Source organism: Cervus canadensis, chromosome 8 (genome assembly GCF_019320065.1).
Source record: "Cervus canadensis isolate Bull #8, Minnesota chromosome 8, ASM1932006v1, whole genome shotgun sequence".
In the NCBI taxonomy this organism is placed as follows: domain Eukaryota; kingdom Metazoa; phylum Chordata; class Mammalia; order Artiodactyla; family Cervidae; genus Cervus; species Cervus canadensis.
Window position 1 is genome coordinate 12,085,497 of NC_057393.1, and position 12,132 is coordinate 12,097,628.

The following is a 12,132-nucleotide window of genomic DNA, read 5'->3' on the forward strand; positions in this document are numbered from 1 at the left end:
CTTGTGTCTCTTGCATTGACAGGCAGATTCTTTGCCACTGTGCTACCTGGGAAGCCCTGGAACCACTATTGTACTAATTCATTCAAGGAAGAATCATCAATGAGTGCTAAAACCACTGGTAAAATAATGTTGGGGGAAAGGATATTTACATCCACTCAAATGATCACATCATGAATTACTTAATAATTACAAACAGTAAGAAGTGTCTTTCCAAAGGAGAAATCTGGTGGACATCTTCACCAATTATCTTCTTCACATCTTCTTTAAGATGGCCAGTAATGGGACAAATCAACACCAGGTAGCTTCTAATTGGATATATTGAGGACACAGCATCACCTAAGAGGAATTCCTACTAAAAATATTTAACCTGAATATAATTATGTGAAAATACTGAAATAAATCCAAATTGAGGGCCTGAACATTTAAAAAGTGTCAATGTAATTAAAGAAGAAACAGAATTGTTATAAATTCGTACTTGAAAGCAGAAGTGAACGGAAAAAGATTCAGCCTAATTTAAACTACCCCTTAACTTACAGGAGTAGAGAATGGATGAGAGGAGGGGGAACATATGGATAGAGAAACCTAGGGATGGGTAATGTACTAATTCTTAGGTGGGGTGCTAAGTATTCACTTTATTATCCTTGACACTGTCATATATATTACATTCTTTAGTATGTGTTACATATGACATCATGTTTTAAAATGGCATTTTGGTGATGACCTAGAGGGGTAGGATGAGGGGGTTGGAGGGAAGCTCTTAGAAAGGTGGGATATATGTATACATACAGGTGATTCATGCTATTATACAGCAGAAAATAACACAACACTGTAAAGTAATTACACTCCAATTTAAAAAAATAATTTTCAAAAAGTGGAGAAGCAGTAAAAAATTTTCAACTTAAAAAAAAAAAAAGGCATTTTAGTAAGGGCAAGTTCAGAAGTCCCAAATTCTACCTTTGGCCTATCTTCTCTAACTAGTGAAAGTGAAAGTGAAGTCGCTCAGTCGTGTCCAACTCTTTGCAACCCCATGGACTGTAGCCTACCAGGCTCCTCTGTCCATGGAATTTTCCAGGCAAGAATACTAGAGTGGGTTGCCATTTCCTTCTCCAGGGGATCTTCCTGACCCAGGGATCGAACACGGGTCTCCTGCATTGCAGGCAGACGCTTTACCATCTGAGCCAGCAGGGAAGCCCTTCTCTAGCTAGACCTAGTTTCAAAACAGAAGGCAATGTCAGGTAAGTGAGAGGCCAAGGAATCATTGACTGTTTGCTCTAAACCCCACAGCAGAGAAAGGAGGTAAAGTGGGCTGCATGGGTACTGCCCCTCTTGTCCGTGTTGGTTGGACCCCGAGGCCTGTTGGTTGGACCCTGAGGACCCGAGGTTCTGAAGTCTAGTATTTCTTACCCCGGAACTTAGATTTGAGTGTCGGACCTTGCAATCGTGATAAGAGGAAAAGTCAGCTTTCACGCAGCTCCGTCATCAGGGAGAAATGCAGCCAGTGGCAAGAGCAAAGGAGCCAAGTGCAGAGCTGGTGCAGGTCTGGAGGAGAAAGGGGAAGGGAGGAGAGGTGGTTGGGTCACGTGCTCTTGGGGAGGGCACAGGCCTGCTCTTTCCTCCTCCTGCTATTGTTTCTCAGGAAGGGACAGAGGCAAGAGCCACTCTCCACCCGAGGTCGCTTTAACTGAGCAACTGTCCACTGGCAGGTGTGGCCCATCTTGAGTTCCAGAGAAACTCCTCTTGACCTCTGGGTGGAATCAGGCGTAGGGCCAGAGGAGGACAGGAAGGACACTGAATACCTTCTCTTGGAGGACAGTCCACTCCAAGGAGAGCAGCTCCAGTTTATAGTATTTTATAAGCAAAATTGACGGACTTCTGGAGGCTTCATAAATGTTACGTGGCTTCCTTTCCCCTCTCCTCCAGGAGCTCACAGTCTGCTCTGTCCAAACCTTTCAGGTGGTGAGAAGTCCTGTCACCCTTGCTCCCCACTGGGTCAGCCGGCGGGGACAGAGCTCCCTCTGCTGGCTCACAAGCTGGAGACTTCCAGATGTTGGACAGAATCCTTCCTATGTGACACCAACTGCAAATAATTGTTTTCATAACCATCTGTAACAACTTGTAGATTATCTAGTACAAGTATCTATTGCTGTAGAAGAATAATATAAAGTATAGCAAGGACTCTGACATCAGCTCAGAACACTTAACAGTGACCTGTTTCTTAATTTCTGAGCCTCCGTTTTCTCATCTGTACAATGGGTATAATAATACTGGCTTAGGGTCCAGTCAGCAAAACAGAAATTACATTAGTTGGTTTAACGGAGAGAAGTTGCAGTAACTTGTTACACGTGTTGGAGGACTGAAAAAGACAAAAATAGGTATTTTGAAGCTACAGATAATAACTACAAGCAGCAGCTACCGTTCCTTTGGTGGAGAGAAGAGGTTGGCATTATCAGAACTGCCTCAGTCATCTATTGCTACTCAACAAATCGCCTCAAAGCTTAGAGACTTCACATTGCATGGGTTGGCTGGACAGTTCTTCTGTGGGTCTCACCTGGGCTCACTCATGCCGCAATATTCTGCTGGAAAGCAGGCTGGGACATGCTGAGGGGTTGGCCTGTCTCTCTCTCTCTGTCTGTTCATCCTCAAGGAAGCTAAGTGGTGCTCCCTCAGGAAAGCCTGGCTTGCTATAGTCCACAGGGTTGCAAAGAGTCAGACATGACTGAGCAACTGAACAAGAAACTGGTGATGGTGGCAGCAACAGTCCAAGAAGATGAGCCCCAAAGCACAAGTTCTGGTCCATCCTCCTGTTAGCTGACATCCCACCGACCACAGCAGATCACTTGGCCTAGCCTGAGTTACGGCGTACTGAGAAGTTATCATCCATCAAGGGTCACTGGTGTAACAATTGATCACAAGGCCCGATGGGATCTCCAGCTACTGCTCAGGACCTTGGAGGAGGGCCCTCATGGAGCTGGGGTGTAGACAGCTGAAAAGTGGGTACCACCCAGCCATGCTGGGAATGTGGAAAGAAGTTGGAAATTGGAACCGTCTGCTGTTCCCGGCAAGCAAATAGAAGGTCCCTTCTGCCTTCCACACTCCCCCTAGTGGCCCTTTTTTGGCCAGCTGTGAGAGAAGAACTGTAACTTGCAGACTCCCAGCCCTGGCATGAATCACAGAGCCAGGGTAGAAGGGTGGCCACTGAAACAGAACCTCCCTTCCCTTGCAGGTGTGGTGAAGACGGGTACTGTCTGCACAGCCCAGATGAAATGTTCAATTATGGGTAACTATTTTTAAGATGTTTTCTTGATGTGGACCGTTTAGAAAGTCTTAACTGAATTTCTTATAATATTACCTCTGTTTTACTTTGGCTTTTGGGCCACGAGGCACGTGGGATCTTAGTTCCCCATTGTTGTTGTTCAGTCACTAAGTCGTGTTTGACTCTTTGTGACCCCATGGACTGCAGTGCGCCAGGCTTCCCTGTCCTTCACCATCTCCGGAAGTTTGCTCAAACTCATGTCCATTGAGTCGTTGGTGCCATCCAACCATCTCATCCTCTGTGGCCCCCTTCTCCTCCTGCCTTCAATCTTTCCCAGCATCAGGGTCTTTTCCAATAAGTCAGTTCTTCATATCAGGTGGCCAAAGTATTGAAGCTTTAGCATCATTCCTTCCAATGAATAGTCAGGGTTGATTTACTTTAGGATTGACTGGTTTGATCTCCTTGCTATCCAAGGGACTCTCAAGAGTCTTCTCCAGCATCACAATTTGAAAGTATCAATTCTGATGCTCAGCCTTCTTTATGGTCCAACTCTCACATCCATACCAGGGATAAAACCCATACCCCCTGCATTGGAAGGTGAAGTCTCAACCACTGGACTGCCAGGGAAGTCCTGGGGGTGACTATTTTTATATTTTTAATTCTTTTTTCATCTTTCTTAAGCACAATTGCTAAATTCTCACTGTATTAAACTACACTGTACTAAACTCTCACTGTACTAAGTACCACACAGTGAAATAAAATTTAGAGATAGCTGAGGTTTTTATTTTATCACAGTATTGTGTTACTGCCCTGTGGCCCTTATCCATAAATGCCATGACATTTATCATCTCAAGTTTCCCAGGTGGCTCCAGTAGTAAAGAACCTGCCTGCCAATGCAGAAGGTACAAGAGATATGGGTCAATCCCTGAGTCAGGAAGATCCCCTAGAGGAGGGCATGGCAACCCACTCTAGTATTCTTGCCTGGAAAATTCCGTGGACAGAGGAGCCTGGCGGGCTCTAGCCCATGGGGCCACCGAGAGATGGACATGACTGAGCAAAACACAGGCTATTTATCATCTCAGGCCAGAGTGTGTCAGGAACTAGGACTGTCATAGCAGTTCACAGAGCATCTGAGTGGATTTTTCAAACATGTAGGACACTGGTCTCGAGAGCTACACTTTTCAGTTGCAAGAGCTGGGTTTATTGAGAAGGGAAAGATTTCCTGAGGTCTCAGAGACCAAGAGCCTGGAGGACTCAGAATACAGAGCTCATACCAAAGGCACAGAGAGGAAAGGAAGCCATGAGGTCTCTGGAATAATTTTTTTGTTTGGTTTTTTCCTACTCCAAAGGAGATGGTAGTGACAAGCTACAGGAGAGAAAGAATCAGAGGCGCTTAAATGGATCTGCTATGTGGGGCTGCAGGAGAGGCCTTGTACTCTGGCCTTCCCAGAAGTCATAAGGGTTTACACAAACTGCCATGGGGATGCCAAGGATAGATTTACTTATTCTGTTTCAAAAAGCCAGGAAGAGCCTCCTATCTGCAGGACACAGACAACACTCAAACTGGGAAACTGAAATGAATCAGGGATCTATTTACGAAAGTGTGGGCAGGGTTTAGTAACAGCCACAAGGAGGACTTGCTACAGTACCCTAGTACTAATAATAACTGGGAGCTATCAACTACCACTTTTAGGCCTGACGGAGCAAGAAGGAGGACCAATTACTAGAACCTGGTGAGCTGTATGTTGAGAACTGCTGGTTATGTTTTAGGGGACATGACCAGCTGAGGGTAGCAACCCAGTGGGTAGGAAGTTGCGGGAATAAATACTGTCTTTTCTTTCTTCCAACCTCCTAATACAAGGGTTGCTAGATTACATGGGAAATACCTACACTAAAATATTGTTGAAATTCAAATTTAACTGGGTGTCTTGTATTTTACATGGCAAGCCTAACCAGTACTCCCCATTGGCTGAACCAAGACAGAAGCCAGAGCCCAGGACATGCTACTGATGTAGCCATGGGTCCCTTTGGGTTTTATTTTGTCGTCAATAAGGATAGTGGTATATTTTCAGAAAAAGAATAAATATTAAGTAATACTTTAATATTCACAGCAACACTACTTGTGAGAATATAGTGAACGTGTTAGTCACTCAGTTGTGTCCACTCTTTGCAACCCTATGGACTGTAGCCTGCCAGGTTCTGCTGTCCATGGAATTCTCCAGGCAAGAATACTGAAGTGGGTGGCCATTCCCTTCTCTAGGAGATCTTCCCAACCCAGGGATCGAACCAGGGTCTCCAGCATTGCCAGCAGATTCCTAACCATCTGAGCCACCAGGAAAGCCCAGCGATAGCATAAAATGCACATTAATGAAAGAATGAATAAACTGCAATGGTCACAAAATGGAATGTAACACAGCAGTAAAAATAAACTAAAGCCACAAACAACAACATGGATTTTTTTGTTGTTTTTAACCATCTCAGTTTATTGGCATTTGGATTTTTTATAAAAACATCTTAAATAAAAATAGCTAAACAAAAAATAAAGTATATTTAACTTATGTAGGGTACATATCTTAAATTGAATGTACATATTATTTATTTTATATACATATTGTCTTATGTTGATATCCTAAATCAATCCTGAGTAATCATTGGAAGGTTGCTGAAGCTGAAGCTCTAATACTTTGGCCACCAGATGAGAAGAGCTGACCCATTGGCAAAGACCCTGAGGCTGGGGAATAACTGAAGGCAAAAGGAGAAGAGGGCACCAGAGGATGAGATAGTTAGATAGCATCACTGATTCAATGGACATGAATTTGAGCAAACCCTGGGAGACAGTGGAGGACAGAGAGCCTGGCATGCTACAGTTCATGGGGTCACAAACGGTCGGACAAAACTAAACAACTGAACGACAAAAAGTTTTTTTAAAAATTGCGTTTATTTATTAATCTTGGCTGTGCTGGGTCTCTTGCGTGGGCTTTTCTCTAGTTGCAGAGAGCGGGGGCTACTCTCTTGTTGGGGTGCATGGGCTTCTCACCGCAGTGGCTTCTCTTGGTGGGGCGCACGGGTCCTAGGGCTCTTGGGCTTCAGAAGCTGTGGCTCCTGGACTCTAGAGCACAGGCTCGGTAGTTGTGGCACACAGGCTTAGCTGCTCCGAGGCATGTGGGATCTTCCCGGATCAGGGATCAAACCCGTGTCTCCTGAATTGGTAGATGGATTCCTAAGCACTGAGCCACAAGGGAAGCCCAACAATTGTTTTTAACATAATTATTAGATTCCAGATTCATTCTCAACCTCTGTGTGTCATTAAGCAGGAAGATCTGTGTTACCATACGGTTTCATTTCAGTAGAATAATTTTCTTTACGTGATTGCCTCTTCAGCATTTCTAGCATATTTTTATGAAGGTATAATTAATATGTAGTCAAGTAACTATGACAATAGATGGGAAAACAGTGGAAATAGTGACAGACTTTATTTTGGGGGGCTCCAAAATCACTGCAGATGGTGACTGCAGTCATGAAATTAAAAGACACTTACTCCTTGGAAGAAAAGTTATGACCAATCTAGACAGCATATTAAAAAGCAGAGACATTACTTTGCCAACAAAGGTCCATCTAGTCAAGGCTATGGTTTTTCCAGTAGTCATGTATGGATGTGAGAGTTAGACTATAAAGAAAGCTGAGCACCAAAGAATTGATGTTTTTGAACTGTGGTGTTGGAGAAGACTCTTGAGAGTCCCTTGGACTGCAAGGAGATCCAACCAGTCCATCCTAAAGGAGATCAGTCCTGGGTGTTCATTGGAAGGACTAATGTTGAACCTGAAACTCCAATACTTTGGCCACCTGACACGAAGAGCTGACTCATTGGAAAAGACCCTGATGCTGGGAAAGATTGAAGGCAGGAGAAGAAGGGGATGACAGAGGATGAGATGGTCGGATGGCATCACCAACTCAATGGACACAAGTTTGGGTAGACTCTGGGAGTTGGTGATGGACAGGGAGGCCTGGTGTGCTGTGGTCCATAGGGTCGCAAAGAGTCGGACACGACTGAGCGACTGAACTGAACTGAACTATTACAAAATCAAGCTATAAAGCAGTTCTATTACACCCCAAAATCTCCACAAACCCTTCTATAGCCAACTCCTCCTCCAGCCCTCAACCTCTGGCAACCACTTACCTGTCTTCCATTCCTAAAGGTTTGTTTTTTTAAGAATTTCATATAAATGGAGTCACACAGTATGTAGACTCTGGAAACTGGCTTCTTTTGAATGAAAGAATAAAGCATAATGCATTGGAGTTTCATTCCTGTTGTTGCATGCAAATTTTATTCCTTTTCATTGTTAAGTGGGATTCCATTGTATGAATAGTGTATCAGTTTATTCAGAAGTTTAAGGACATTTAGGATATATATCAATCAGGACTGATATGTGTCAATCTCCAGAAAAACAGATCCAGTAGGATGCGTGTGTGTGTGTGTGTGTGTGTGTGTGTACACACATCTCTCTCTCTCTCTCTCTCTCTCTTGCTCAGTATCTGACTCTTTGTGACTCCATGGACTGTAGCCCACTCGGGTCCTCTGTCCATGGAATTCTCCAGGCAAGCATACTGGAATGGGTTGCCATTCTCTTCTCTAGGGGATCTTCCTGACCCAGGAATTGAACCCAGGTCTCCCACATTGAAGGCAGCTTGGTTACCATATGGGCCACCAGGGAAGCCTGTATATACACACATATATGTGTATATATTTATACATATGATACATGCATATATACATCTAGATCTATCTATATCATCTGTATCAATATCTGCATCTGTATCTATCAAGAAAAAGAATTCATTCTGAGGAATTAGTTCATATGAGTGTGAGACAAGTCCAAAATCTGAAGGGTAGGCCAGCAGTCTGGAGATACAGGCAGGACTTCTATGTTACATTTTTGAAGGCAGAATTTCTTCTTCTCTGGGAAATGTCAGATTGCTCTTGATTGATTGCTCTTTAGACCTTCAGTTGATTTAATGAAGCCCACCCACATTATTGAAGATAATCTCCTTTACGTAGTAAACTAAATGTTAGTCACATGTACAAAAATACCCCCACAGCAATATCTGGACTACGTGTGACCAAACAACTGGGCACTGCTGTCTGAGTTGGCACATAAAATTGTCACAAGATATGTCCTGTTTTTGGTGACTATGAATACAGCTCTGTAAACATTCCTGATACGGGTTTTGTGTGGGTATAAACTTTCATTTCTGGAGAAGGCAATGGCAACACTCCAGTACTCTTGCCTGGAAACCCCATGGATGGAGGAGCCTGGTAGGCTACAGTCCATGGGGTTGCAAAGAGTCAGACACGACTGAGCGCCTTCACTTTCACTTTTCACTTTCCTGCATTGGAGAAGGAAATGGCAACCCACTCCAGTGTTCTTGCCTGGAGAATCCCAGGGACAGAGGAGACTGGTGGGCTGCCGTCTATGGGGTTGCACAGAGTCGGACATGACTGAGGCAACTTAGCAGCAGCAGCAAACTTTCATTTCACTTGGATTAATAACTCAGAGTGGGATAGGCTGGATCATATAGTAATTTTTATGTTTAATTTTATAGGTAACTACCAGATTGTTTTCCAAAGTGGTGAGAGGTGAGAAATTAAGGTAGAGTCTCTTAACTGATGATTGTGTTCAAGTTAGGGTCCTGATCTAACAGACTTGAGATGGGGGAGTTGAAGGACTATAGGAAAGAGCATCATGTTAAGGACTCTGGAGAACCTAACAGACCCTGGTCCCCACTGTCACAAACCACAGACTTGAGGACCCTTTTCATCAGATCAGAGGTTGGTGACTTTTTGAAATTGTTTCTAAATGACTTTGCACGCAGCAGAGGCTGAGATTGCTATGGGCTGGTTTTTCAATACTCTATGTTCCTCATTTGTCTGATTTTAATTTAGACCAGCTTTTTGCTACATGTTTTAGTTGCTTGATTTTACAAAAAGTAAAGGCCTTTCATCATTTACAGCACCCTCTTAGCCCTCTTGGGTCTAAGGCTTAGCATTGGGAGGGGAGGATTAATTTTTCCACTGGTGCAACCATGTTGATGCTTTATTTTCTTTGTAGATGAATTCTAATTTTTATCAGATCTGTATACGTAGTTTTTAAAAAATCAAAATGTATAAGGCTTGTTAGGAAACCAGAAATTCTGAAACCTCTTCCATTTCCTCTTCCCAGAATCATCCATTTTCAGTATTTACTCCCTATCTTTAAATAGCTTGACTATATTGCCATTTCCCGGTTCCTCAATTTTAGGTATTATCTATTGACTTCGGCTATAAAAGATAAGAATTTATCTTTCACCCCTCATCTACCACACAAACACATATCCTGCTGTAATATAATTTTGGTTAAATCAATTTTCAGTGTCTTTATTATTACGACCGTGTAAATGTTATGCACAGCTGAGCCAAACAATACAATTACTTCTCCTATCCAGTGTAACTTCCTTTTCGTGGAGTTGGTAAATGTCTTATTTTCTGTTCACTTGGTTTTTCATGTACTTATTTACATTATCTCCCAATTCTCCCTCAGTTGTTTGCTCTCCTTTCAGTAAGAGCGAACAACCTAGGTATTCATTATATTTCATCTTCTTGACCAAGTCTCTCTCAGACTCTTTTTAAAAGGTTGCAGTAAAATATATACAACAAAATTTACCATCGATACTATTTTTAAGTGTACAGTTCAGTGGCATTAAGCACATTCATTTTATACTACCATCAGGACCATCCATCGCTGCAACTTTTTCATCATCTCAAACTGAGACTCTGTGCCGATGAAACACTGTCTCTTCCTCCCCAAACTCCCAGCACTCACCCTTCTATCTACTCTCTGAATTTGACTATTCTAGGCCCCTCCTATAAGTGGAACCATACAATATTTGCCCTCTGTGACTGGCTTATTCCACTTAACAGGATGCCTTCAAGGTTCACCCATGTTGTAGCATGTGTTGGAATCTCCTTCGTTTTTAAAGCTGAACAATAATTTCATTACACATATATGCCCCGTTTTGCTTATGCATCCATCCATCAATGGGCACATGTGTTGCCTCCACCTTTTGGCTATTGTAATGCTATGAACATGGTGTATGGTTTCTCTTTGAGATCCTACTTTTAATTTCTTGGGGGTATATATTCAAAAGTGGAATTGTTGACTCATATGGTAATTCTGTTTTTAATTTTGAGGAGCTGCCATACTGTTTTCCACAGTGGCTGCACCATTTTACATTCCCATTGACAGGGCCCCAGGGTCCCAATTTCTGCTCATCCTCACCAACACTTGTTATTTTATTTACTTTTTCTGGCATTTTCCATAGTATCCATCCAAATGGGTTTCAGGTAGGAGCCTTTCCTTTTGACTGATCCTTATCAATTTTTTAAGGTTGTTTCTTTGATTTTCGTTATGTTAGTGTCCTCTCATGTTCTCAGCCCTCCTACCTTCCATACGCTCCCCAGGCGACACTTTCTCTCACCTCAGACCTCAGTTACATCTACAGATTTTCTACTCCGGTAGCTAGTCTGGGTCCCTGAGCTCTAGGCTTCCATATCCATTTGAATGCTGGGCAGCTTAAATATATTATATTGCACATAAATATATGTGCAAACATTGAGAGCAAAACCAAACACACTTTCCCTAAAACCTGCTCTTCCTGTGTTTCCTGACTCAGTGAAAGAATTCACCATCTGGGAAGATAGGCAAGCCCTTAACATGGGGAGTTAGCTTGGGTTTTTTTCCCTTCTCCCACCTTACTGCCGCCCTGTTATCTTGTATCCATAACGTCTTTTTCGTTGCTACTGCCTAAATCTACTCAATTTGTAACTCCTTTTCTCTTACTTGCTGAAGTTTAGCCCAGAAGCTCTCTCAGCCTGAAATCTTTCATCCCTGTGATAATCTAGACACCTGCCTGACTTTTCCTGCTCCAGTATAGGCCTGATATTACTCCTCTACTTAAAATCTCGGAACATATGTGGAAGAGAACCCTGGTGGCACAGTGGTAGAGACACAAGAGACCCAATCCCTGGGTCAGGAAGATCTCCTGGAGTAAGAAATAGCAACCTACTCTACCCGATCCAGTATTCTTGCCTGGAAAATCCCATGGACAGAGGACCTAGCAGGTTACAGTTCTTGGGACTGCCGAGAGTCAGACACGATCGAGTGACTGAGCACAAAGGGACCAAGAATAGCTGATTTGAACTTCTCATGAAGATAATAGTTTTGTACTGACAACAGGCATAGACTAGAGAGCCCGGAAACAAACCTGTGCATGTCAGAAACTCTGGCATAGGACTCTGATAACCATGAAGGTACCTTACTCAAAATTCCCTCCAAGAGCACCTGGCGCTAGGAGCACAGTTAGTGGACAACCTCTAGGTCTCGCCCAGATTAGCAGACAGCAGCTTTATAGCCACTGCAGCATTCGTGCAGAGACCACGCTCTCTCTCAAGGCTGCTTTGAGCCAGTGACTGAGACAGCTGGGGTACGGGAGTGGAGCCATCTCTGTCTGACATGGGTCTCCACTAAGAGGCAAACTTTTCTCTGAGGGTCTCCAGTGACTTTGTCAACGTTATCTCCGAGTTGCACCAAGTTGGAGGCAATTCCTAGCCAACCCTCCTTGCCCACTTCCCTTTTCACAAGTGTCCAACATGTATTGTGGGATTTTTGCCTATTCCTGTCCTCTTTCACCCTTCACAAATTTTCCTTCAATGCTTCTCTCGATCTTCTAAGGACCCAAATTACGCGATGACACAAGGAGCATGTCAGATTAAATGGGAAACACTGTGTGGAACTGTTCAATGAATGGAACTTTAAAATAATGATATAAATGTGGAAAAATATGAA